Below are 27,863 nucleotides of genomic sequence, written 5' to 3'. Positions count from 1 at the left end.
CAGATCTCCTGAGGACCTGGCTGCAATAATAGAGAAGTTGATGCGAAACCACTCTTCTGCCCCGGGGGGTATATTTCTCAGATTGTTAGTGCTGGCACAAAAAGGACAAAGTAGAAAACTCGGCATCTACTTATATTGAGGAAGCCTGGGAAGTACATTACAGTATGTGTGTGAGTGTGATAAAGTGCGCGAGTGAGTGTTTGAGAATGTGAGAGAATACAATAAAGGCCCAGATTTTTGCCACGATGGAGAGCCTGTCAGTGAACTGACATCATGACCTCCACCATTATCGCCATGTGCCAAGGTGATTTCAAAACTATCTTTCATCACCTGCTAAGGGTAATTCACCACCACCAACAAACACTAACAGGCACCCTGGCACTCTCCATGACCTTCTTTTCCACGGTTGAATGCATCTCAGCCAGCCTGATCCAGCCCCAGTCCAGGCCATCTCCATGGTATTATTCACCCTTTTCAATCGCAACGACAACATGATCTCATGCTAACATGATATATATTGCATGGAGAGATATTACTCTTCACTGCAACTGTGCATCACGGTGCTCATTCACATCTCTTCTCTGTGTGCGCACCTACATGAGCTGCTTGCTTGGCCTAAATAGCCAAGTGGTTATGGTACTGGGTTTGTAACCCGAAGATCAAGAGTTCAAATCTCACAATGACAAACTATGAAACAATGTAACTTCATCTGAAACAGATGGAAACGGGTTTGTACTTGAAAGAGTTACATGAGCTGCTTGCTTGGCCTAAATAGCCAAGTGGTTATGGTACTGGGTTTGTAACCCTAAGATCAAGTGTTCAAATCTCACACTGGCTAACAATGTAACTTCATCTGAATAGGAACAGATGGAAACATGTTTGTATACTCAAAAGAGTTACATCTTCGGCCTAAATAGCCAAGTGGTTATGGTACTGGGTTTGCAAACCCAAGGTCAAGAGTTCAAATCTCACAATGGCAAACTATGAAACAATGTAACTTCATCTGAAACAGATGGAACATGTTTTGGGGCTTGGCCTAAATAGCCAAGTGGTTATGGTACTGGGTTTGTAACCCCAAGATCAAGAGTTCAAATCTCACAATGGCAAACTATGAAACAGTGTAACTTCATCTGAATAGGAACAGATGGAAACGGGTTTGTACTCGAAAGAGTTACATGATCTGCTTGCTTGGCCTAAATAGCCAAATGGTTATGGGTACTGGGTTTGTAAGCCCAAGATCAAGAGTTCAAATCTCACAATGAAAAACAATGTAACTTCATCTGAAACAGATGGAAACGGGTTTGTACTCAAAAGAGTTACATGAGCTGCTTACACATTCAAGCCTCAATACTGAAGCAGAGATATGTGCCGTGTTTTGCACCTTAACTGCAACATGCAGATAGGACACTTCCCTTGGACCTCTGTGTGGATGAGCCAAGCTACTCATCTTGCCGGAACGCGGCAAGTCATTGAACCTTTTCCTGCCCTGAATCCATGAGCACTGATGGCCTCCTGCTGTGCTCACTGCAGCTGCAATTTGATTTCAGGCCTTTCTTGGTTGCTGCATGGTACATTGCAGCCACCAGTGTAGAGGACTGGTCTCCTCTTCCGGACCTCTTCCATCAAAATGTGAAGGTCCTGGTCAGAAAGTCGTGGGGCAGCTGAACCCTTCCCTTCCCCCATGTCTCTGCCTGTGATATTCCATAATTCAAAATGTAAGGTGAAAAGAGCCGTGAGCCATTCAGATTACAATGCTCTGATTCACTTTTGTGTGTTTGCATGTGCTAACCATTTTGACCAGATCATCAATGATTACTGAAAATGGTTCTGTGCAAATGCTTGGAGTCATGTATGTTGTAGCTGTGACTCCAAGCTAGCATGGTGTGCTCTTCGACCACTGACAGCCTTACTGATTTACCCCCTCTTAGTCACACTGTTATGCCGTGACAAGTGTGCAGCTCTAAGGAACCTGGTCAAGGGTCAACAGTGTGGACGCATCCTGGTGGCAAGAGGGCAAGTGGGTGGTATAATGAGCATGGCACTATTCATCATTCATCCACCCAATGAGTCTTGGCAGCTAACTGCATGACAGCATAACATCTGTTACAAGTAGTGGTGGCAGACAATGCCATCTCCATGGCTGTGTCTTGTGAATATACTCCATGCATTCAGTGGTTCAGTAGAGTACACTTTGATTAGGCAGCAAATTTCTCCCATAGGGAAAGCCCATGCTAGGCTATCCGTTCCAGAGTCGACAAACAGTAGGACAACATTTACAGTTTGGACACTCACCTGACAAGTCAATGACATCTCTTCTGAGAAAGAGGGACTTCAGTATTGATAACCTACCTCCCAAATGGGGCATTCTGAGGGCCTGCTTTTTTTCTGCACCCAAGTTGCCCAACCCACGCTTGGCCTACCTCCAACCCCTCACTACTCCTGGCGTCACCCGCCCTGTCTCCTATTCTAGTCTGTCCACCTGAACCAAAAATTTGAAGTTAAGGCAAACAATTTTTGGAGGTTGGCTTCAGGGAGCCAGGAATTCTCCCATCTCTGTGGACTGGACCTGGGGGTGAAAATCTGGACCAGACTGTGTGAGTGTGGAAATACGTGTGAAAGAATGACATTTTATGTGAGAGTGAATGTGTTACAGTATATGACGGAGAGTGTATGATGCACACGTGTGCGTGTGTCTATGTTTGATAGACTGAATGAATGTGATGGTGAGATCATGTTTGAGTGTGTGTGTAAGAGTATGCATATGTGTGAGTCCTGGAGAGCAGGGGTTCGCAATAGGTGTCCATGGTCCCTGACTCCACCACACAAACAACTTTAAGTAAATTTACTGTCAATCCCAAAGTTTACAGTATCCAGGGCACCAAATTATACCTAACATCCAAAGCCACTGATCGATACCACCACAAATTCACTTTAGTGCCTGGTCACTGCACAGTACATGAGGAAGCAGAAATCATTGCTTGGCCTTGGAGGCTCATGATCAATGGACCAGCATCACGTTGTCAAGGAGACAGCATCCAGTCTCAGCAGCCACATTTCGCTCAGCTCATTATTCGTGGACAAGAGGATAAGAGAGAGCTGGTATGGCCGTTAACGCCATTGTCATCAGCTCTAACAGTGTCAGTGACAACCTCACATTGACAATCTACCAACCTCACAGTGACAATCTACCAACTTCACGTAACAATCTACCAATCTCACAGTGACAATCTACCAATCTCACAGTGACAATCTACCAACCTCACAGTGACAGTCTAGCAACCTTTCAGTGACAGTCTACCAGCCCCATAGTGACTGTCTACCAGCCTCACAGTGGCAGTCTGCCAACCTCGCAGCAACAATCTACTAACTTCACAGTGACAGTTAGTCTATCAATTTCCCAGTGGCAGTCTATCAATCTCCCAGTGACAGTCTACCAACCTCACAGTGACAGTCTACCAACATCACAGTGACAGTCCATCAATCTCCCAGTGACAGTCCAGCAACCTCACAGTGATAGTCTACCAACCTCACAGTGACAGTCTATCAATCTCCCAGTGACAGTCTAGGAACCTCAAAGTGACAGTCTACCAACCTCACATTGACTATCTACCGACCTTGGTAACAGTCTACCAGCCTCACAGTGATAGTCTAGCAACCACATTGATATTATGACAACTTCAATGATAGTCTACCACCCTCTCAGTGGCAGTCTACTAACCACCCAGTGACAGTCCACCAGCCTCCCAGTGACACTCTACCAACCTCACTGACAGTCTACCAACCTCCTGGTGACAGTCTAGCAACCTCTACGACAGTCTACCAGCCCCACAATGACAGTCCACCAACCTTGCAATGACAGCCTATTAGCCTAACAGCGACAGTCTACTAACCTCACAATAACAGTCTATCAATTTCCCAACGACAGTCTAGCAACCTCACACCAACAGTCCACCAACTTAAGCATAACCAAACCAGGATGAATATTGAACATAACTTATGCTTGTACTTGTTGAAGGCATCTCTACATCTTAAAAGAATTGCTGCTCAGTGACAAGTTTTGTATTAAATAGAGCAAGAAATATAAATAAATACAGTAAAAATACTTGTGTTCTGTTACAAGGTCAGCGTATTTTTTATAACATGGGAGAGGGGGCCAAGATGAAAGCACACCCTGATTACCGTGTTGTCAGCTGTTCCTTGTCATGAGGATGATGTCTACTTAAGGTCATGAATTTCTGCCATGGGTCCTAAATAGCCAAGTGGTTATGGTATTGGGTTTGTAACCCCCAGATCAAGAGTTCAAATCTCACAATGGCAAATTATGAAACAATTTAACTTCATCTGAAACAGATAGAAACGTGTTTGTACTCAAAAGAGTTTCATGTGGCTGGGCAGGGCGATTCTTCCCAAGCTTTTTGTATACAGAATTAAAGAGATCAAGGGTGGTTTGCAAATTTGGTGCAGAGTGAGCAATGACACTGCAGTCATCTGCAAACTGTAGATCATGTTTATCTATAGTGGTCTGTTTAATTTTGGCACAAGATGACCAAAGTTAAAGAGTTTTCCATCTAAACAGTAATTAATGCTGACACCAGAGGACAATTGATCTTTGATGAGGTGAATAGCCACCGTCAGGTAGATTGTAAATCTAGGTGGCTATCCTGCAGCCTTGCATGACCCCACTCTGGATTTTGAAGACGGCTATTTCAGATCTCTCGTTCAAGACAACTGCAGTCATATCATCATGAAGCAATTACAGGATTGTGATAAAGTTTCTTGGACATCCAAATATTCGGAGTATAATCCCACAGAGCCTCGATATTTACTGAGTCAAATGCTTTGGTCAGGTCAATGAAGGCAATGAAGAGAAAAAAGCAAAAAACTGCGGATGCTGGAAATCCAAAACAAAAACAGAATTAACTGGAAAAACTCAGCAGGTCTGGCAGCATCGGCGGAGAAGAAAAGAGTTGATGTTTCGAGTCCTCATGACCCTTCAACAGAACTAGGTGACTCCAAGGAGAGGGGTGAAATATAAGCTGGTTTAAGGTGGGGGAGGTTGGGGGGTTGGGTGGGGGGAGAGAAGTGGAGGGCGGGGTGTGGTTGTAGGGACAAGCAAGCAGTGATAGGAGCAGATAATCAAAAGATGTCACAGACAAAAGAGCAAAAGAACACAGAGGTGTTAAAGTTGGCGATATTATCTAAACGAATGTGCTAATTAAGAATGGTTGGTAGGGCACTCAAGGTATAGCTCTAGTGGGGGTGGGGGGGCATAAAAGATTTAAAAATAATGGAAATAGGTGGGAAAAGAAAAATCTATATAAATTATTGGAAAAAACAAAAGGAAGGGGAAAGAAACAGAAAGAGGGTGGGGATGGATGAGGGAGTTTTTGCAATGAAGAGATAGGTGTCTTGTTCTTTACATTTTTCTTGAATTTGTCGGACAACAAAGACCATGTCAGAGGTTCTTCTGGAAGGTCTAAAACAACACCGTGGGCAGAATTTTATGGCAGCAGGATTTTACGGTCCTGTCAAAATCAATGGACTTTTACACGGCTCGCTGTGTTTTGCCGCCTCGCCCCCCCACCACGACAGGCTGTAAAATTACGCCTTATCTGAGAAGATATCCTCAGCCACAGAAAGTACATGATTCAGGAGAATGTGTGTCAGGACTTTCCTTGCCATGATCTAAAGGAAAAATACCTCAATGGTTTCCACAGCATCACTTATCTAACATCATGAAGGTAGTTACAATTGTCACATTCGGGGGAGTTCTTTTTCCTCCCAAATCCATAAAATAAGAGCATGGAGTCAAGATGTAAACAAAATTCCAACAGTTTTGAAGACCTCAGCTGGAACACCATCAGGTCTGCAGGCTTCATTGTTTTCATCTATTTTGATTGCTTGTTGCAGCTCTCCCATCGATGCCGATTCACCAATGGATTCTATAAGAGGTACTGGGGGATAGCCTGACAAGTATCAGATGCCACTGTGGACCCAAGGCTGAGGAATTGTTCTTTCCAGCATTGACGAGGGCATCGTCACTCTTAAGAAAAGAAACACCATCCCCTGAATGAACAGGATTTTGTCCATTTGATCTGGGTCTATAAATGGCTCTGGTGGCTGCAAAAAAGTTTTAAATGTAATGGTGATCAGCATATTGTTGGATTTCTAGGGCTTTCTCTTCCTGCCATGTGTCCTTTATCTTCTGGATTTGTCTTTGGGCATCATCCTTGAGTTGATGGAAAGTTGCCTTCTTGAATTGTGACCTTCTGCCAGGTAATGAAGGCTGCTCATTTTTGTTCCAGGAGATCATATATTTGAGCATCACTTTGTCAAACTAGTCCTGGTGATGATAATGCTCAAACCCAATGGTCTGGGCATGGGAATCTAGTACAACCAACTTTATTTGATCCTACTGTTCTGGAATTGAGTTGGGTGTGTGAAGGTTTCCTCAATAGCAGTACAGACAAGGAAGTCTCACCAACTGCAAAGGTGAACAAAGGCTATAACGGCAAGGTAGTCCCAGTCATCATGGTTTGACATGTCACCAAAATCTGACCACCAACCCGTCAAGGTCGTGTGGACAATGACGGCGCCCCAAAGTCTCCATGTTAAATGAAGTCACATGCAGGCTTCTACCAGGGTCCATCAGGAAAGATGTCAATGACAATAGTACAATAGAACACATAGGTGTTAAAGTTAAAGTTGGTGATATTATCTAAACGAATGTGCTAATTAAGAATGGATGGTAGGGCACTCAAGGTATAGCTCTAGTGGGGGTTTGTTTTTTTTTAATGGAAATAGGTGGGAAAAGGAAAATCTTTATAATTTATTGGAAAAAAAAGGAAGGGGGAAACAGAAAGGGGGTGGGGATGGGGGAGGGAGCTCACAACCTAAAGTTGTTGAATTCAATATTCAGTCCGGAAGGCTGTAAGGTCCCTAGTCGGAAGATGAGGTGTTGTTCCTCCAGTTTGCGTTGGGCTTCACTGGAACAATGCAGCAAGCCAAGGACAGACATGTGGGCAAGAGAGCAGGGTGGAGTGTTAAAATGGCAAGCGACAGGGAGGTTTGGGTCATTCTTGCGGACAGACCGCAGGTGCTCTGCAAAGCGGTCGCCCAGTTTACGTTTGGTCTCTCCAATGTAGAGGAGACCACATTGGGAGCAACGAATGCAGTAGACTAAGTTGGGGGAAATGCAAGTGAAATGCTGCTTCACTTGAAAGGAGTGTTTGGGTCCTTGGACGGTGAGGAGAGAGGAAGTGAAGGGGCAGGTGTTGCATCTTTTGCGTGGGCATGGGGTGGTGCCATAGGAGGGGGTTGAGGAGTAGGGGGTGATGGAGTCACATTCTGAAATCCACACTCAGTGCCATGCACCGCCATATGAACACACTCGACCTCTCCCTCCAGCAGCACCGCCGTACCCTTTTTCAAAGCTGCGCGTGCCCCCAGTTTCATTTTATCCTTCGGCTCATCCAATGCCTCAACAAGAAACTTTTTCTCTTTCTCTCAAGTGCTAAGGAACGCAAGCTCCAACAACTCATCGACACCAACACCCATCTAGGACCCTCCACCCCTGCCTGTCCCTCCATCCCCACCCTTTCTTCCAATCCCAACCCCAGCCGTGTATTCACTATACCCCCTGACCTTCCCCTCTCCGATGCTGAACGTTCAGTGCTCAGCAAAGGACTTAGTTTCATACCCTTATGCCCTCACCTCAATGAATTTCGGGCTCGGCATGATACTGAACTCTTCTTCCGCCGTCTTCGTCTCCGGGCTCACTTCTTTGGGCAGGAGTCCTCTCCCAGTTCAACGGATCCTTTTACCCATCTCCAATATTGTCCCTCCACCTGGACCCCTCCCTCTGGATTCTTACCTTCTCTCGATCTTTTCATTGAGAACTGTCGGCGCGACATTAGTCATCTCAATTTCTCTGCTCCTCTCACCCATTCTAACCTGTCTCTCTCTGAACTTACTGCACTCCATTTTCTCAGGTCCAACCCTGACATTGTCATCAAACCCGCTGACAAGGGTGGTGCTGTTGTTGTCTGGCGCACTGACCTCTACCTTGCGGAGGCTGAGCGTCAACTCGCAGACACTTCCTCCTACCTCTCCCTGGACCATGACCCCACCACTGAACATCAAGCCATTGTTTCAAGGACTGTCACTGACCTCATCTCCTCTGGGGATCTCCCTCCCACAGCTTCCAACCTGATAGTCGCCCAACCTCGGACGGCCCGCTTCTATCTCCTACCCAAAATCCACAAACAGAACTGCCCCGATAGACCGATCGTCTCAGCTTGCTCCTGCCCCACAGAACTCATTTCTCGTTATCTTGACTCCCTTCTCTCTCCCCTTGTCCAGTCCCTTCCCACCTACATCCGTGATTCCTCTGACACCTTACGTCACATCAACAATTTCCAGTTCCCTGGCCCCAACCGCTTCCTCTTCACCATGGACATCCAATCCCTCTACACCTCCATCCCCCACCAGGATGGTCTGAGGGCCCTTAACTTCTTCCTCAAACAGAGGTCCGAACAATCCCCATCCACCACTACTCTCCTCCATCTGGCTGAACTTGTTCTCACGCTGAACAATTTCTCCTTCAACTCCTCTCACTTCCTCCAAATAAAAGGTGTGGTTATGGGTACCCGCATGGGCCCCAGCTATGCCTGTCTCTTTATGGGGTATGTGGAACATTCCTTGTTGCAGTCCTACTCCGGCCCCCTTCCACAACTCTTTCTCCAGTACATCGATGATTACTTCGGTGCCGCTTCATGCTCTCGTCGGGACTTGGAAAAATTTATTAATTTTGCTTCCAATCTCCACCCCTCCATCATTTTCACGTGGTCCATCTCTGACACTTCCCTTCCCTTCCTTGACCTCTCTGTCTCAATCTCTGGTGATAGACTGTCCACCAATATCCATTACAAACCCACCAACTCCCACAGCTATCTCGACTACAGCTCCTCACACCCCGCTTCCTGTAAGGACTCCATCCCATTCTCTCAGTTCCTTCGCCTCCGTCGCATCTGTTCCGATGATGCTACATTCAAAAACAGTTCCTCTGACATGTCCTCCTTCTTCCTTAACTGAGGTTTTCCACTCACGGTCGTTGACAGGGCCCTCAACCGTGTCCGGCCCATCTCCCGTGCATCCGCCCTCACACCTTCTCCTCCCTCCCAGAAACATGATAGGGTCCCCCTTGTCCTCACTTATCACCCCACCAGCCTCCGCATTCAAAGGATCATCCTCCGCCATTTCCGCCAACTCCAGCATGATGCCACCACCAAACACATTTTCCCTTCACCCCCCTTATCGGCATTCCATAGGGATCACTCCCTCCGGGACACCCTGGTCCACTCCTCCATCACCCCCTACTCCTCAACCCCCTCCTATGGCACCACCCCATGCCCACGCAAAGATGCAACACCTGCCCCTTCACTTCCTCTCTCCTCACCGTCCAAGGACCCAAACACTCCTTTCAAGTGAAGCAGCATTTCACTTGCATTTCCCCCAACTTAGTCTACTGCATTCGTTGCTCCCAGTGTGGTCTCCTCTACATTGGAGAGACCAAACGTAAACTGGGAGACCGCTTTGCAGAACACCTGCGGTCTGTCCGCAAGAATGACCCAAACCTCCCTGTCGCTTGCCATTTTAACACTCCACCCTGCTCTCTTGCCCACATGTCTGTCCTTGGCTTGCTGCATTGTTCCAGTGAAGCCCAACGCAAACTGGAGGAACAACACCTCATCTTCCGACTAGGGACCTTACAGCCTTCCGGACTGAATATTGAATTCAACAACTTTAGGTCGTGAGCTCCCTCCCCCATCCCCACCCCCTTTCTGTTTCCCCCTTCCTTTTTTTTCCAATAAATTATAAAGATTTTCCTTTTCCCACCTATTTCCATTATATAAAAAAAAACAAACCCCCACTAGAGCTATACCTTGAGTGCCCTACCATCCATTCTTAATTAGCACATTCGTTTAGATAATATCACCAACTTTAACTTTAACACCTATGTGTTCTATTGTACTATTGTCGTTGACATCTTTTGATGATCTGCTTCTATCACTGCTTGTTTGTCCCTACAACCACACTCCCCCCACCACCTCTCTCTGTCTCTATCTCTCCACCCCCCACACACTCACCTTAAACCAGCTTATATTTCAACTCTTTCTTGGACTCGAACTCAAGTTCTGTCGAAGGGTCATGAGGACTCAAAACGTCAACTCTTTTCTTCTCCGCCGATGCTGCCAGACCTGCTGAGTTTTTCCAGGTAATTCTGTTTTTGTTTTGGATTTCCAGCATCCGCAGTTTTTTTGTTTTTATCCATCAGGAAAGTTCCGTAGTGATGGAGGATTGATGGCAGGGACTGGGTTGTGAACCTGGGGATCCCTAGTCAAGAATCTGCACAAGGGCGACAGATGCATGAAGGTTGTTGGACACCTGTGTTGGACAGCAGCATGTGTGATAGAGCAGTCCTCTTCAGGATATCCTCTGCTCGCCCCAAATGGGAAGGAGGCTAGAAATGTTGCCCTAAAAATAGGTTGCCTGACCTTCTCCTGGCTAGGAACCACACACAGTGGGATCATCATCTTTGTGGTCAAAGAAAGCAAACTCTAAATCTTGTAACTTGGAATGTTAGAACATTCACGGTGTCACACCCATGTAGTTATGCTCATGGATTTATGGAAAAATAGACATAACTTAAAAAAAACCATGGAGAGTTGATAAACTGCAATATAACAAGGTGGAGTCAAGGAGTCAGGTGGCTTCCCCTCCTTGGGTGGGATTTTCTGGCCCTGCCCGCTGCCGGGATCATCCGGTCCTGCTGAAGGTCAAAGGACTATTGGCTGGTCCATCAAATCTCCTGAGGGGGGTCCTGCCATGACAGGGCCTAAAAATTCCAGCCCTTCTCTGCAAATATACACAAAATTATCCAAGACTGGAAGTAGCCTGCTTGCCTGGACAGGAAATTGAAAGTTAAGTGATCTTTCGGAACACTCCTGAGAAGACATTAAAAATGTGACAGATCTCTCCCGTGGAGTTAACCGTTACTATTGTCTAAATGCTACAGAAACTGATGTACAATGGCCACCCAGGCTTAATGGTTGCAGAATGAAATTCCACAGAAGGAGTGTGAAGGAAAACAATTCTATAAAAGAAGATGCAAATGGCTATGATTCGGGCGCCCATTGTGTGTCAATGCTAACGTCATCAGGGACCAATGAGAATATTGGTACTGTGGTCACCTGACAGAAACCAGCTTATGATAAGAAACATTTATTAACACACATCCTGGGGGCAGCAAGCCAGTCAGTCTGGGAGACAAAGAGATTACAGAGGAAAGAGATCCTGCCCAGAAAAGAAAATACCCTGTCTAAAATCCACCAGCCGGCAAAGAAGTGGGGCTATTCTTTTACCTGCTGATTTGCAGAACCAAGCCAGATCTTCACTACAGAGCTCAATTTCATTTCAACTGGAGCAAAGTCAGAAAACCTGCTGTTGCAAGGAGTAAGCCACTGTGAATCCATCACCAGAAACTTTCAATCTCCATTTTCTTCAGTGAATCAAAAGAGAACCCTTGGGCCTGCAACATTTCCAGCTTTCATCTCAAAGAACAAGAGTAATAGTGATTTTTTTTGGGGCTTTTTAAACATCTAAATGCACGCTACCTCTTTTGTAGTCACCTTTTCTTGTATGTGTGTATCTTGTGTGAACAAGTGAGTGGGTGCTGTTTGTGCATTTGAGTGGTTGCATTTGCAGGTTGAGAAATAAACATTTCTTTCCTTTTTTAAACTAATGAAAAAACCTGCCGTTGTCTTTTCTTGAAAGTCACAGCACTCAGATCACACGGAGTTAGGGGTAATATATTAGCTTGGATAGAGGATTGGCTAACCAACAGAAAGCAGAGAGTCGGGATAAATGGGTCTTTTTCTGGATGGCAAGCTGTAACTAGTGGGGTGCCACAGGGTTCGGTCCTTGGGTCCCAACTATTTACAATCTATATTAATGACTTGGATTCATGGATAGAAGGTACTATAGCTAAATTTGCAGATGACACCAAAATAGGTGGGAAAGTAAGTTGCAATGAAGAAATAAGAAATTTACAAATGGATATGGACAGGTTAGGTGAATGGGCCAAAATTTGGCAGATAGAGTTTAACGTGGATAAGTCTGAGGTTATCAATTTTAGTCAGAAGAATAAAAAGGCGACTTATTATTTAAACGGAGAGAAACTTCATAATGCTTCAGTGCAGAGGGATCTGGGTGTCCTCATGCATGAATCTTTGAAAGCTAGTATGTAGGTACAACAGGTAAAAAGGAAGGCAAATGGAATTTTGGCATTTATTGCTACAGGAATAGAGTATAAAAATAGGGAAGTGTTGTTGCAACTGTTCAAGGCATTGGTGAGACCGCACCTGGAATACTGTGCACAGTTTTGGTCCCCTTACTTGAGGAAGGATGTAGTTGCACTAGAGGCAGTTCAGAGGAGGTTCACTAGATTGATTCCAGAGATGTGGGGCTTGTGTTATGAGGAGAGATTGAGCAGTTTAAGCTTATACTCACTAGAGTTTAGAAGGATGAGAGGAGATCTAATTGAGGTATATAAGATGCTAAAGGGGATAGACAAAGTAGACGTGGAGCGGATGTTTCCCCTTGTGGGGCATTCTAAAATGAAAGGCCATAGTTTTAGGCTAAGGGGTGGTAGATTTAAATCAGAGATGAGGAGGAATTACTTTTCTCAAAGGGTCGTGAATCTGTGGAATTCACTACCTCAGAGTGCAGTGAATGTCAGGATGCTGAATAGATTTAAGGGGGAGATAGACAGATTTTTAATTAGTAATGGATTGAAAGGTTATGGGGAGAGGGCGGGAAATTGGAGTTGAGGCCAAAATGAGATCAGTCATGATCGTAACGAATGGCGGGGCAGGCTCGAGGGGCTGAATTGCCTACTCCTGCTCATAGTTCTTATGTTCTTATTTTCAAGGGATTAAAACACTTCTTCTTTAAAAACACATCTTATTGCTGTTTGTCTAGAGGTGGTAAAAGGGGGACTCATTCTACCATCTCTCCCCTCTCTGTAATAATGGATAATCTCAAGAACGACTGTCCGTAAAATAAACCTGCAATTGTATCATGCGAGCTAGCAAGACTCTAAATCGCCATCACCACCCTCAGTGGGAACAGCTTTCCTGCAAGGGACAATTGCAGAAACGAGCACGGGATGCACCTTCGCATTGAAAGGAAAAGCTGACAGCAGCTCGTGTCTATGGAGTTGTTTTCACCATCCAGAATGTAATCTTGGTTGCACTGCCGGAACTCCCCAGTTGTATAAATAAAGGTCTCATGACACTTCCCCTGCAACTCAGCCATAATCAATATGCTACCACCATCAGCACTTATGCCCCCATTCTTGACTCCAGTGAAGATGTAAAGGAAAAGTTCTACTCTGACCTTGTTGAAGTCTTCGCTACCATCCCAAAAGAAGAAAAATCATCATTTTTCTGGGGGGGTTTAGTGCCAGGATTGGCCGTGACTCTGATATCTGCGGTGGACCATTGGAATGGGAAAAGCCGATGCAAATGGTATCCTCCTGCTGACAAAGTGTGCCCAGCATGGCCTCATGATAGCAAACATCCTTTTCTACCAGAAGGACAAATACAAAATCACATGGAGGCACCGTAGATCAATGCATTGGCACCTCCTGGATTATGTCATTGTTCAGGTCAAAGATCTAAGTCAGGCTTGTCCAATCTTTTTGCTCGGGGGGAGCACATTTCCACTTTCTTCTCACTCAAGCAGCCGATGTGCAAATTTCAGAAAGATAAGGTTTGCACAACATTAAATGTGAATTTCAAAATAAAATTGCATGGACAAAAGGAGCAACTTGTGCAAAAAAAAAAGCAATGTCAAAGCAATAAATTAATAATTATTATAGAGTCACAGAATGTTAAAGCACAGGAAGATGCCCTTTTGCCCATCGTGTTCATGCCAGTCATCAAGACCCTATCTAATCTAATCCCATTTTCCAGCACTTGGCCCATATTCTTATATGCTATGGAGTTTCAAGTGTTCATCTAAGTACTTCTTAAATGTTGTGAGGGTTCCCGCCTCTATCACTCTTTCAGGCAGTGAGTTCCAGATACCTCCCACCCTCTGGGTGAAAACATTTTTCCTCAAATTTCCTCTAAACCTCTTGCTCCTTACCTTAAATCTATGCCCCCTGGTTATTGACCCCTCCCCGAATGGGAAAAGTTTCTTCCTATGTACCATATCTATGCCCCTCATAATGTTGTACACCTCAATCTGGTCTCCCCCAGCCTTCTCTGCTCCAAGGAAAACAACACCAACCTATCTAGTCTCTCTTCAAAGCTGAAATGCTCCGACCGAGGCAACATCCTGGTGAATCTCCTCTGCACCCTCTTCAGTGTAAATCACATATTTCCTACAATGTGGTGATCAGAACTGCACGCAATACTCCAGACGTGGCCTAACTAACACTTTATACAGCTCCATCATAACCTTATATTCAAGGCCTCGACTAATAAAGACAAGTATCCCATATGCCTTCTTAACTGCCTTAGCTACCTGTCCTGTTGCCTTCAAGGATCTATGGACATGCACATCAAGGTACCTCTGATCCTCTGTGCTTCCTAGGGTCCTACAATTCATTGTGTACCCTGTTGCCTTGTTAGTCCTCCCAGAATGCATCACCTCACACTTTTCAGGATTAAGTTCCACTTGCCACTGTTCTGCCCATTTAACCAGCCCGTTTGTATCATCCTGTAGTCTAAGTCTTTCCTCCTCGCTATTTAACACACCACTGATTTTCGCATCATCTGCGAATTTACTGATCATACCTCCTACATTTATGTCCAGATAATTAATGCACACTACAAACAGCAAGGGACCCAGCACCGAACCCTGTGGTACGCCACTGGACAAGAATAACCTTCGACCATCACCCTTTGCCGCCTGCCACTAAGCCAATTTTGGATCCAATTTGCCTAATTGCCCTGGATCCATGATCAGTCTCCCATGTGAGACCTTGTTAAAAGGCTTACTGAAGTCCATGTAGACTACATCAACTGCACTACCCTCATCTATATATCTAGTCTCCTCCTCGAAAAATTCAATCAAATTTGTTAGACATGATCTCCCCCTGACAAAGTCATGCTGACTATCCTTGATTAATCCTTTGCCTCTCCAAGAGGAGATTAATTCTATCCCTCAGAACTTTTTCCAAAAGTTTCCCTACCACTGATGTTAGACTCACTGGCCTATCGTTCTCTGGTTTATCCCTACCATCCTTCTTGAACAAAGGTACCACATTAGCTGTCCTCCAGTCCTCTGGCACCTCTCCTGTGGCCTGAGAGGACTTGAAAATTAATGTCAGGGTCCCTGCAATCTCCTCCCTTGTCTCCCACAGCAGCCTGGGATACATCTTGTCTGGGCCTGGGGATTTATCCACTTTTCAGCCTGCTAAAGTCGCAAATACCTCCTACTCTCAATGCTAATTTGTTCAAATATATCACAGTCCCCCTTCTCTGATTTATATACCTACAATGTTCCCTATAGTGGACACAGATGTAAAGTACTCATTTAAAACCTCACCTACATCTTCCAGCTCCTCACACAGGTTGCCACTTTGGTCCCTATTCTTTCTCTGGTTATCCTCTTGCCCCTTAATATAATTATAAAATGCCTTTGGATTTTCCTTTATTTTATCCACCAGTGTTTTTTCATGCCCCCTCTTCGCTCTCCTAATTTATTTTTTAAGTAACCCTGCACTTTCTGTACTCCTCTAGAACTACTGCTGCTTTGAGCCCTCAGTATCTACCATAATCCTTTCTTTTTTACTTTATCCAATCCTGTATGTTGATCAACGTCCAGGGTTCTCTGGACTTGTTGGTCCCACCCTTCACCTTTATGGGAACATGTTCGCCCTGTGCTCTCACTATTTCCTTTTTGAATGACTCCCACTGCTCTGATGTAGATTTTCCTACAAGTAGCTGCTCCCAGTCCACTTTGACCAGATCCTGTCTTATCATATTAAAATTGGCCTTCCCCCCAATTTCGAACCTTTATTTCTGGTCCATCTTTGTCCTTTTCCTTTAACTACCTTAAATATTACTGAGTTATAGTCACTATCACCGAAATGCTCCCCCAATTGCCCCTTCAGAAAGAGTAATTAATAAAGATCACCATTAGAGTGTGACAGGGACAGAGTCTCTTTTGTCTAGCTCACTCCCATTCTCTTGATGTTCACTCACCCTCACCCACTGTTTGAGTGGGTGTGATTGTGTGTTGGTGTGTGTGGGTGAGAACGAGTGGGAATCCTGTGACTGCAAGTGAGTTAGACACACACACACTTCCCATACTCACTCACTTTCTCCCCCACTCTCCCACACTGACTCACTCGCTCTTCTCCAAACACACACACATTTGGTCTCCCCCAAACACACACACTCACACTCACTCTCTCCCACACCCGCACACATTCACCCACTCCCATACACACTCACTCACTCCCACATACACTCACTCAATCACACTCTCTCTCTCTCTCATACACACTTCAGGCATCAAGTCTTTTCATCCACACTACTTACCATCCACCACCACTCCACAACACCACCCACACCAACACATCCAGCATCTTCTAGCCCAGCAGCAAGTCTCTCCTTCCCCTACCCAGGCGAGCGTGCAGCAAGCCTCTCCTTTCCCTACCCAGCCTGGCACGGAGGGAGTCAGCCCTTTCCCCACACAGCCCTGAGCAAGTCTCTCCTTACCCCACCCAACCCAGAGTGAGTCTCTCCCTCCCCCACCCACCTGACCTATAGCAAGTCTCTCCTTCCCCCACCCAGCCCAGAGTGAATATTTCCCTTCCCCACCTGACCTGAAGCAAGTCTCTCCTAATCCAACTTGGCACACGGCAGTCTCTCTCTCTCTCTCTGTCCGCAATACTTCTGTTTCTGAATTTCACTCACTGCCACCAGTGTTGCTGTTCTTCCAATCACTGGCTGCTTCTCTCCCACATTTGTTGCTGATAGGCTCATGATCAGCCTAACAGCAGCAAATGTGGGAGAGGACCAGCCTGTGATTGGAGCAGCAATTTTTTTAAGAATCTCCCATTGCACTTAACAGCATTTTGGAATCTACCTCTGAGGACCACACTGGGGGGCTTTATGGGCTGCATATGGTCCATGGGCCAGACGTTGGACAAGCCTGATCTAAGTGATGTCTGCATCACTCGATCCATGCAGGGTCCTTCTGGACAGATCATTGATTTGTTTGATCGGTGATGAACATCCAACTGGCAGCAAGATATTGCAAGTTCCAAATGTCCAAGAGGTAGAAGATCAATGTCTCAGCCTTAAAACAGCCCAATTAAAGAAAGCAATTCCAAGTGCAGCTCACATTACTGTGTGCAATTTTGGTCTCTGTACCTTGCCTTGGATGTGGTGCTGTGGAAGTTCACCTCTTGTACTTGAGGAGAGATTAGGGGCAATGAGTGTATACGCTCTGGAGTTTCAAAGAATGAAACTCAATGAAATCTCATTGAAACATGTAAGATTCTGAGACGGCTTGACTGGGTAGATGCGGAGAGACTGTTTACCTTGGCTGGAGGACGGAGAACTAGGGGTGATTGTCTCAGGATAAGGCTATAGCAATTTAGGACTGAGATGAGGAGCAATTACCTCACTCAGAGGGTTGTAAATCTTTGGAATCTTCTCTCCCGGAGTCATTGAGTAAATTCAAGACTGAGGTCAATAGATTTTTGAACTCTTGGGAATTCAACGGACTTGGGATCAGGCAGGAAAGTGCAGTTGAGGTTGGAGAGCAGTAGGATCTTATTGAATGATTGGTTTGAAGAGCCATATAGTCTGCTCCTATTTCTTATTCACTCAGCTACTGGTGAAGGTCCTTGTAGTAGGATCAATCAAAAAATGCAGGAGTACAACTGCTTTTGGCAATGCTTGCATTTTGCTTTGAACAACTAGAATTGAAAAAAATGCAACATCCCTTATCACTAAGCTGAAATAATTCACAAACCTTAAATGTGATGGCACTGACATGAGGTGCTGCTTTAAAAAAACCCTTGAAAAAAAAAAACAAAGTGAATTAATAAGTAAGTGTTGTGTGAGCGTCATGTAATCTGCAGCTCATCTTCTGACACTTTCAGACACCAGTCTGTTCTCTTCTGAGTTGCTTGTATTTTGAGACTAAGGCAGAATTTTACAACCCCCTCACAGCGGGGGTGGGGCTATAAAATGTAGCAAGCCATTCAAAAGTCCATTAACTTCGGCAGGACCGCAAAATCCTGCCGGTCTAAAATTCTGCCCTAACTCTGCACAATGTGCTGAAATGGCATGCACACTTGTAACAACCACCCTGACATCTTTTAAAAGATCAGAATAATTGGAAGCTGTTGTTTAAGTTTGACTACAGTAGTGGACCAGCAGTTCCAACAAATGGTGACCTGAAAAGTCGAGATCAATGTGGGCCTTTTTCAAATGGCCACCCAAAATGGCCACCCAGCTGAGCTGCTTGTAAGGTGAGTGGGGGTTGGGGTGGGGGGGTGCGGGTGGAGTGTCAGAGCGAGCGAGCAGGGAAATAACAAATGTGCCTCAAATTCTCAAGGCCCACTTTTAGCAGTTTTGAATGGGTGGCCAGCGCTCCCTCCCAATACAAGTGGGAAGCTCTTTGAAGGTGCACATCAGTTGTATGAAAGAAAGAAAAAATAGGCCTTTCACAACCTGAGGATGCCCGAAAGTGTTTACAGCCAATGAACTACTTTTGAATTATGATCACTGTACCTCAGGGAAGGAAATCTGCCGTCCTTATCTGGTTTAGCTTACATGTGACTCCAGAACCACAGCAATGTGGTTGATTCTTAAATGCCCTCTGAAATGGGCGAGCAAGCTACGCAGTTGTATCAAACTGCTACAAAGTCTCAAAAAAGAAATGAAACCAGACAGATCACCCGGCATAGACCTAGGCACCGGAAACAACAACAGCAAACTCGCCCTGTCAACCCTGCAAAGTCCTCCTTACTAACATCTGGGGGCTGCTGTCAAAATTGGGAGATCTGTCTCACAAACTAGTCAATCAACAGCCTGACATAGTCATCCTCATGGAATCGTATCTTACGGATAATGTCCCAGACACCACCATCACCATCCCTGGGTATGTCCTGCCCCAACAACAGGACAGACCCAGGGATGGTGACAGCACAGTCGTATACAATTGGGAGGGAGTTGTCCTGGAAGTCCTTAGCATTGACTCTGGACCCCATGAAGTCTCATGGCATGAGGTCAAATATGGGCAAGGAAACCTGCTGATTATCACATACCGCCCTCTCTCAGCTGATGAATCAGTGCTCCTCCATGTTGAACATCACTTGGGGGAAGCACTGAGGGTGGCAAGGGTGCAGAATGTACTCTGGGTGGGGGACTTCAATGTCTATCATCAAGAGTGGTCTGGTAGCACCACTACTGACCAAGCTGGCTGAGTCCTAAATGACATACCTGCTAGGAAGGAGCCAACAAGACGGAAAAACATACTTGACCTCATCCCCACCAAACTGCCTACCCCAGATGCATCTGTCCATGACATGACAGTATCAGTTGGAGTGATCACCGCACAGTTGTTGTGGAGACAAAGTCCTGCCTTCACATTGAGGATACCCTCCATTGTGTTGTGTGGCGTGCTAAATGGGATAGACTTTGAACAGATCTAGCAATTCAAGACCGGGCATCCATGAGGCGCTGTGGGCCATCAGCAGCAGCAGAATTGTACTCGAACACAATCTGTAACCACATGGCCTGGCATATCCCCCGCTTTACCATTACCATCATGCCAGGGGATCAACCCTGGTTCAATGAAGAGTGCAACAGGGCATGCCAGGAGCAGCACCAGGCATACTAAAAATGAGGTGTTAACCTGGTGAAGCTACAACACAGGACTACTTGCATTCCAAACAGCATAAGCAACAAATGATAGACAGAGCTAAATGATCCCACAATCAGTGGATCAGATCTAAACTCTGCAGTCCTGCCACATCCAGTCGTGAATGGTGGTGGACAATTAAACAACTCACTGAGGAGGAAGCTCCACAAACACCCCCATCCTCAATGATGGAGGAGCTCAGCACATCAGTGCAAAAGATAAGGCTGAAGAATTTGCTACAACCTTCAGCCAGAAGTGCCAAGTCAATGATCCATCTTGGCCTCCTCCGTGGGTCCCCAGCATCACAGATGCCAGTCTCCAGCGAATTCAATTCACTCCATGTTATATCAAGGAACAGCTGAAGGCACTAGATAGTACAAAGGCCATGGGCCCTGACAATATTCTGGCAATAATATTGAAGACTTGTGCTCCAGAACTTGCTCAGAACTTGTGCTCCAGAACTCTCGATCATCAGTAAAGTAATGGAAGGGGTCAACAACAGTGCTATCAAGCGGCACTTGCTCAGCAATAACCTGCTCACTGATGCCCACTCAGCTCATGGCCTCATTACAATCTTGGTTCAAACATGGACAAATGAGCTAAACTACTAAGGGGAGGTGAGAGTGATTGCGCTTGCCATCAGAGCCGCATTTGGCTGAGTGTGGCATCAAGGAGCTCTAGCAAAACTGGAGTCAATGGGAATCGGGGGAAAACTCTCCATTGGTTGGAGTCATACGTAGCACAAAGGAAAATGGTTGTGGTTTTTGCAGGTCAGCTATCTCAGCTCCAGGACATCACTGCAGGAGTTCCTCAAGGTATTGTCCTCAGCCCAACCGTCTTCAGTTGCTTCATCAATGACCTTCTTTCCATCGTAAGGTCAGAAGTGGGGATGTTCGCTGGTGATTGCACAATGTCAGCACCATTCATGACTCCTCAGATGCTGAAGCAGTCCATGTCCAAATACAGCAAGTCTTGGACAATATCCAGGCTTGGGCTGACAAGTGGCAAGTAACATTCACGCCACACAAGTGTCAGGCAATGACCATCTCCAACAAGAGAGAATATAACCATTGCCCCTTAATGTTCAATGGCATTACCATCACTGAAACCCCTACTATCGACATCCTGGGGGTTACCATTGACTAGAAACTGAACTGGGCTCACCATATAAATACTGTGGCTACAAGAGCAGATCAAAGGCTAGGAATCCTGTGATGAGTAACACACCTCCTGACTCCCCAAAGCCTGTCCGTCATCTACAAGGCACAAGTCAGGAGTGTGATGGAATTCTCCCCACTTGCCTCGATTAGTGCAGCTCCCCAACATTGAACATGCTGGACACCATCCAGGACAAAGCAGCCCACTTGATTGGCACCACATCCAGAAACATTCACTCCCTCCAACACTGACGCAGAGTAGCATAGGTGTGTACCATCTACAAGATGCACTGCGGGAATTCACCAAGGCTCCTTTGACAGCACCTTCTAAACCCATGATTACTATCACGTAGAAGGACAAGAGTAGCAAATTGATGGCAACACCACCACTTGGAGGTTCCCCTCCAAGACACACCACCCTGATTTGGAAATATATCGCCGGTCCTTCACTATCGTTGGGTCAAAATCCTCGAACTCCCTTCCTTACATCACTGTGAGTGTACCTACACCACATGGGCTGCAGCGGTTCAAGAGGGCAGTTCACCACCACCTGCTGAAGGGCAATTAGGTGTGGCCAATAAATGCTGGCCCAGTTAGTGAAGCCCACGTCCTGTGAATGAACTTTTAAAAATCACTGTTGTAATGTAGGGAAAAGTGGTAAACAATTTGGGTGGAGGATGCACACAAAAACAAGAATGCGGTAATGATCCTGATAAGCTATTTTAACTGATATTGATTGAGGGATATTACCCAGGTCCTGGGGAGAATTCCCCATCTTTTACTTCAAAATAGTGCCAAGGATCTTCTATGTCCACCACAAGAGGGCAGACAGGGCCTTGGTTTATCATCTCATCCTAAAGACAGCACCTCCAACAGTGCAGCATTTGCTCAGCATTCAAATGTCAGCTTGATATTTGTGCTCAAGTCTCCAGAGTGCAACAAATCCGCCCCGTTCTGACTCCGAGGCAAGACAGCTACCCACTGAGCCACTGCTGACACCCAAAGCAAGGCACACGCTTCATTTGCTATCTGGCACTCAACAGCTTTACCAGAGGTTCTTAAAGAGCGAAACCGCAACCTCTCCGAGGTGATTTTTTTCCTTTGTGTGCAGCCTGGATGCTGGTACACGTTTACTCTTTGGTACACGTTTCCCACCTTCTTTTATTGCCTATCCGGCTTGATCTGCCTGTGGAGCAGCTGGATCTTCTGCCCCCCTACCGCCACCCTGGTTCAACAGCGACTGGCATTCATTTGATATTGTTGGATAGCTCGTCGACTCAATTCGAATCAGGTCTGGACCACAAAGTAGTTCAGGACATGTGGTGGCCCCATTGGATGGGGGCCATGGGGACACGAACAACGTCACAATGTGGGCATAAATCCAAATTCTTTCTGGTCTCCACTGCTCCACCCTCAAAGGGTCTAGTCATTTGTGAGCAGCACCAAAAGAAACACCATGAATGCTGCCCGATTCTGATCAAGACCATCAACGATAAGGGGCCTTCTGAAACAGCCTGACTTCAATGGCCCCTGACTCCCACTACCAACTGGGGGAGGCTAGGGATGAGTAATAAGTTGCAAGTGCTGTTGACTTAAATACCAAATTTGGGCCCTTACATGTTCCCCTTTGGGCTGGTTGGAATGTGAAACTCACTACCACATAGAGTCACTGAAGCAAATAACAATTTGTGTATTTAAGCAAATAACAATTTGTGTATTTAAGGGGAAGCTAGGTCAGTACATTAAGGAGAAAGAAATAGAAGGATATGTTGGTAGGGTGGGTTGGAGGTGGCGGGCCATGTGCACTGTAAACACCAGCTTGGATCTGTTGGGCCAAATGGCCTGTTTCTATGCTGCTCCATTTGAATTTCTACATTGCAGACCCTTTAAAAATTGGTCGCATTCATGTACTGAACTCAGTAGTGATTATCTCTTGACAACTGAAAGTACACAGGTACATGGGGCCCTCTAAAGGTGCCTTATGGTATTTCTGGTGTTCAGATATCACTGAGTGACCTTGACACAAAAGAACACAAAATAAATTAGTTTTTTATTAGTCCAGATTTTACAGTCAGCAGTGACACAACCGTGCTCATCATTGACCTCAAAGAAAGCAGCACACAAAGGTCTAGAGTTGGATTTCCATTTTTCCCAACATCAATTTAAATCTGGCGCCATGTCAAGGGATTTCCAGACTTGTGGCCATAGTGATATCAGCAAGAAGTGTGAGCAGCCAATCACATTGAAGTATTCTCACCAACAAAAAAGCAGGAAACTAAAAAGTACTGAATGCCTTCACTTTTAACTTACTGTTTAAAATAGTGCAATAAATGGTTATGATTACATGTTAAGCTAAAAAATTCTAAGCAAACTTTAAAAATAGAAATTATTTTAAAAATACATAGATTTTTCTTTACCACAGTGGAGCAATTTGACTTTGCACAAATATAAAATTAGCTTTTCAGGGCCAGTGAGTGTTGCAGCAATAATAATGACATTAATGTGCCATTGAAAACCCTGTTACATCTCATTCAACAAAATGTAGCTTTTTCAAAAGTTTTTACAGTGAGACTAACAGCATGAAAGCGGATGTTTTCATCAATTCATTGATTACTTGGGGATTGCAGTCTGGGGGTTCATAAAGCATACCCTTTGGAGGAGTTGAGTCACTGACAGCAACTTTTGGATCTCCACATTATTCTGCACATGTGCAGACTCCTGAAGTTTCAGTCCATTGCAGCAATGAATAATGGCAGCAAATGCTGACTGATTCACCATCATTACTGTTGCAAAATCTGGGCCTTTATGTTGCCCCTGGGAAGAATTGGAATGTGCTTTAAAATACATAGCGATCATATAATTTCAAATACATAGCTAATTAAATTGGTAGGTAGGAGGCTAATTGCTCAATAGATAGTGCTAATTATGCAAATAGTCTCTGGCCTCTTCATTTGCCCCATCATTGGAGGCTGTGCTTTGAAGTGTGAAGACGTGCATTTTAACAGAAAGTCCAGAAGTTATAATCCAATATGTTAATCCTCTGAAAGTTGCATGAAAATGGCATCTCATTGCCTGACTCACTGCAAGTGTATTGGATGGTGTGAAGCTCCTGTAGTAACACTGTAGGTACAGGCTAAACATACCACTGAAAGTTATGGCTTGTCCATTTGAGTCTACATATCCTTTTAATGGTGTGATCAATTGCAATTAATGCCAAAAATCCTCTCGAGCACTGAAAACTCACTTTTACAAGTCTGGAATGTCATACAGCGTTAAAGGCAATATAAATGCAAGTTGTTTAATTATTTGGAGGAACTAATGGAATTTATCCGAATGGAGAGGCAACCATGGGCCAAATCTTTCGGTCTCCTGATTGTCGGAGGCCGGACGTATGACTGAAGATGCGTGTCGGGACCCTGTGGGTGACCTCCATGGAAATTGCCCTGGAAGTTTAAACTTCTGACAATTCCCATGCTCCCCAGGATCCTCTGCAAATGTCTCAGACTCTGAATTAGATTCGAATACTTGGGACAGTTCCACAGTACTTACCCAGCAAATGTTAGACAGAAAGGAACCTAGTCTAACCAGAACTGAACCCCCCATCACATTCCCTGACCCTGACTCATCCATTGACCCTGACTACCCTTTGAACCCCCAACTACCACCCCTCCAGCCTGACAACCCCTGATCCAACTCACCCCCGACGCAGCTCACCCCTTGACCCAGCTAACCCCCCAACTGACTACCTCCCTGACCTGACTACCAACTGACCCAACCCAATTACACCCTGAACCAATAACCACCAACAAACTCCCCCAGCCCGGCCCAACGCAACTAGCCCCTGACCTGACCTAACTACCCTCCTGACCCAACCATTCTTCTGACCACCCAAATACCCACCAACCCAACCAGAGGACCCTCTCAACTCAATCCAACTACCTCCCTACCCAACCACCCAAATACTCACCAGCCCAACCCGGCTACCCCTGACCCAACCTGACTAACCTCCAACCCAACTCAACTAACCCCCAACTCAACCCAACTACTCTCCTGATCAAACGACCATTATGATCACCCAAATACTCACCAACCCAACTGGGCTACCTTCCCAACCCAGCCTAAATACCCTCCTGACCTGACAACCTTCCTGACCACTCACCTACACCCAACATGACCTGACTGCTGTCCTCTGACCCGACTACCCTCCTGACCTGAGCTGACTTCCCACCAAGCACCTGAGTATCCCCTGATCTGACCTGACTACCCCCCAACCCGACTGCCCACACACCCACCTAATCCACTGACCCAACTCATCCACTTACCATCTCACCCACATACACACCTAACTCGCCTCACCCACCTACCCAACTCACCTGCTTGCCCAACTCAGCCACCTACCCACTTATCCACTTACCCACCTCACCCATCCACCCTACCCACTTGCCCACCTAAACATTCACTCACTCACCCACTCACCTACTCATCCACTCAACCCTTCACTCATCCATTCGCTAACATTCAAACTGGACCTTTAAACTTACCGTACGCCAAGTAGTGCGGTAGAGAGGCGGCTGTCCTGTTGCCCCGCAACTCTACCCCACTGCAGGAGTTCCCCATTGCAGTGCACATTTCTGTGAAAGCTGGACTGGGAAGATCCCACAAAAAATGCACAGCAGCATCGAGTTTGGAGAATTTTTGTGTGCAGCCACCTGACGATCATTGCTACTGCTCGGAAGATCCGGTCCCATGTTCCTTGATACTAAGAGAATGGTTTGAAAAGGGACAGCCCATCTGCCTCACAGGACTCAATTTTACAGGCCAACCACAGGCAGAAAAACAGATAGGTAGCCCTGCAATTTAGGGTGCTGTGCTGACCCCTATGGTTTATCAGGTGGGGAGGGGAGGCAGTGGGTGGGCCGTCAGCCTGTGGTCTAATTGATGCCCAAGTTAAGGGCCTGATTCTGCTGCTTTTCTGATTTAATGGGCAGCTGGAGAGGCCTGTGTCCAATGTGGCACTCAGCAGATTTAACCCTGCAAGTTGCTGCTCAGTGAAATGGGAGGGTGCCTCCTTTATGAAGCCCCTGTGCTAATCGAAGGCTCTCCCCCATATTGCCTCCTGGCATCCACCTTCTCAGAGCAGTACTCTGTCTAACATGCCCCCCGGCCCACTAGGGCCTGTCAACCTGAGCCCAGTGGGATCCAGGGCTTAATTGGGGGCAACCATTGATCCTCTTCCCCACCCAGGCCCCCTGCAATACAAGCAGTGGCCACCAATCCTGGTGTGGCAGAGTTGCTGACCTCTGATTGCCCAGCAATTCTATGAGGCAGGACTTCCTCCTGGAGATGGACGGAAGTCTCTCCTCATACTAATTAAGGGCCATCGCCTGAAAAATTAAGGCGGGGTGAGCCCGCCAAGAGGAGGCAAGCTGAACCCTGAAATTTACGCTGGGGTGCAAGAAGGCCGCTCTCAGCGTATAATCCAGCCCACGGTGAGTGAAAAAATAAAATTCTGTTTTCACTTTGTGGGCTTGTCTAGGTTTTTGCATCCAGTGTTTTAGGAGTTGCACTTCATTTGTAACTGGGGCAACTGGTTTATGTGACCAGATGAGTCATGTTCCACTTTCATTACACAAAATTTGGATAATTTCTAGGGTTTTTGCCAGTACCTTGGGGATCTCATTCCTCAAAATTGTCTATTGTTCCAAGGAAATCATTAATTAGTTTTTCAGTCATCTTATTGAACAAACCCAAACCTTTATCGTAAAACCTGTGGACATCCATGCTGATCTCACATCAGACTCTTCAGTCATGAAAGGACCCACAGAAGATGCTGAAATCATTTGCAGTTTGAACATACTCAAACAACAAGGAACTTACCGCAATATATTTTACAATGATAAGGAACATTTGGTGTTGGTTCCTTCCAGGCTACTTTGCTTAAATTAATGCTAACAGGAAAAAAGCATTGGGTTAAATGACACAATAAGCTGAAGACTTCAATATATTTCAAAAGTAAGCATATTCCTAACCTGTAATTAATTAATTACTTTAGTTGTGGACTGGAATATGACTCCCTAGAAAGCAGCCACTTGTTTTAGCCATAGTGAAACATTTGTAATGTGCTGTTACACTTTGTGCTGTGGCTTTATATTACAGTACCTGATTACGAGGGGGATTTGCAAATTTTCACTCAGGGATAAAAAGTTAATGGCTGAATTTTGTGCTACACAAAAACACATGAGAAAAAGCTGATCGTTGGCTCTGTTATGGTTTGAGTGCACAACAGATACTTCCTCACGTTCTCAACACTGGGCTCCACTTTCTCTGGATGTGGCTACATGCTAGCAGACTGCAAAGTGAACAATGGATCCTTTCGCAGAGAGGCCTGTGCAAGAAGTAGTACGGGTTACCATTGTAAGCTCAAGGCCTGAAAAATTCACTCGTATAGCACCCACATTTTTAATAACATTGTTACGATTAGTTAAGGAGAGGTAGAATAGCTCCCCTCTTTCCCCTCTCCTTGTTTGACTGCAACAAGTATTTTTTTAAAAAACAGATTTACTTGCCAATTCCATGAGTGTTAAGCTGTTATGCGCTACGGCCATAAAAGACACAGGCAGACAGATTTTCTTGAGGTTTTAAAAAGAAAAGAGGATAGTTTTTATTATACTTAACCTGGCCTAAGTAAAAACAATAAAAACATTCCGACCTTCTCACACACACGTACACTCGAAGTTCACACATGCACAA

At 45.6% G+C, this 27,863-nt stretch overlaps 1 protein-coding gene across 1 annotated transcript in view; it reads right to left on the bottom strand.

Annotated features, from left to right (window-relative positions):
* LOC121282810 (doublecortin domain-containing protein 1-like) overlaps positions 1 to 27,863 on the bottom strand; it is a 151,901-nt gene that overhangs the window by 34,926 nt on the left and 89,112 nt on the right. The window lies entirely within an intron of this gene.

The sequence above is a fragment of the Carcharodon carcharias genome, chromosome 10, assembly GCF_017639515.1.
Source record: "Carcharodon carcharias isolate sCarCar2 chromosome 10, sCarCar2.pri, whole genome shotgun sequence".
NCBI lineage: Eukaryota > Metazoa > Chordata > Chondrichthyes > Lamniformes > Lamnidae > Carcharodon > Carcharodon carcharias.
This window is presented reverse-complemented; position numbering and strand designations above follow the sequence as displayed.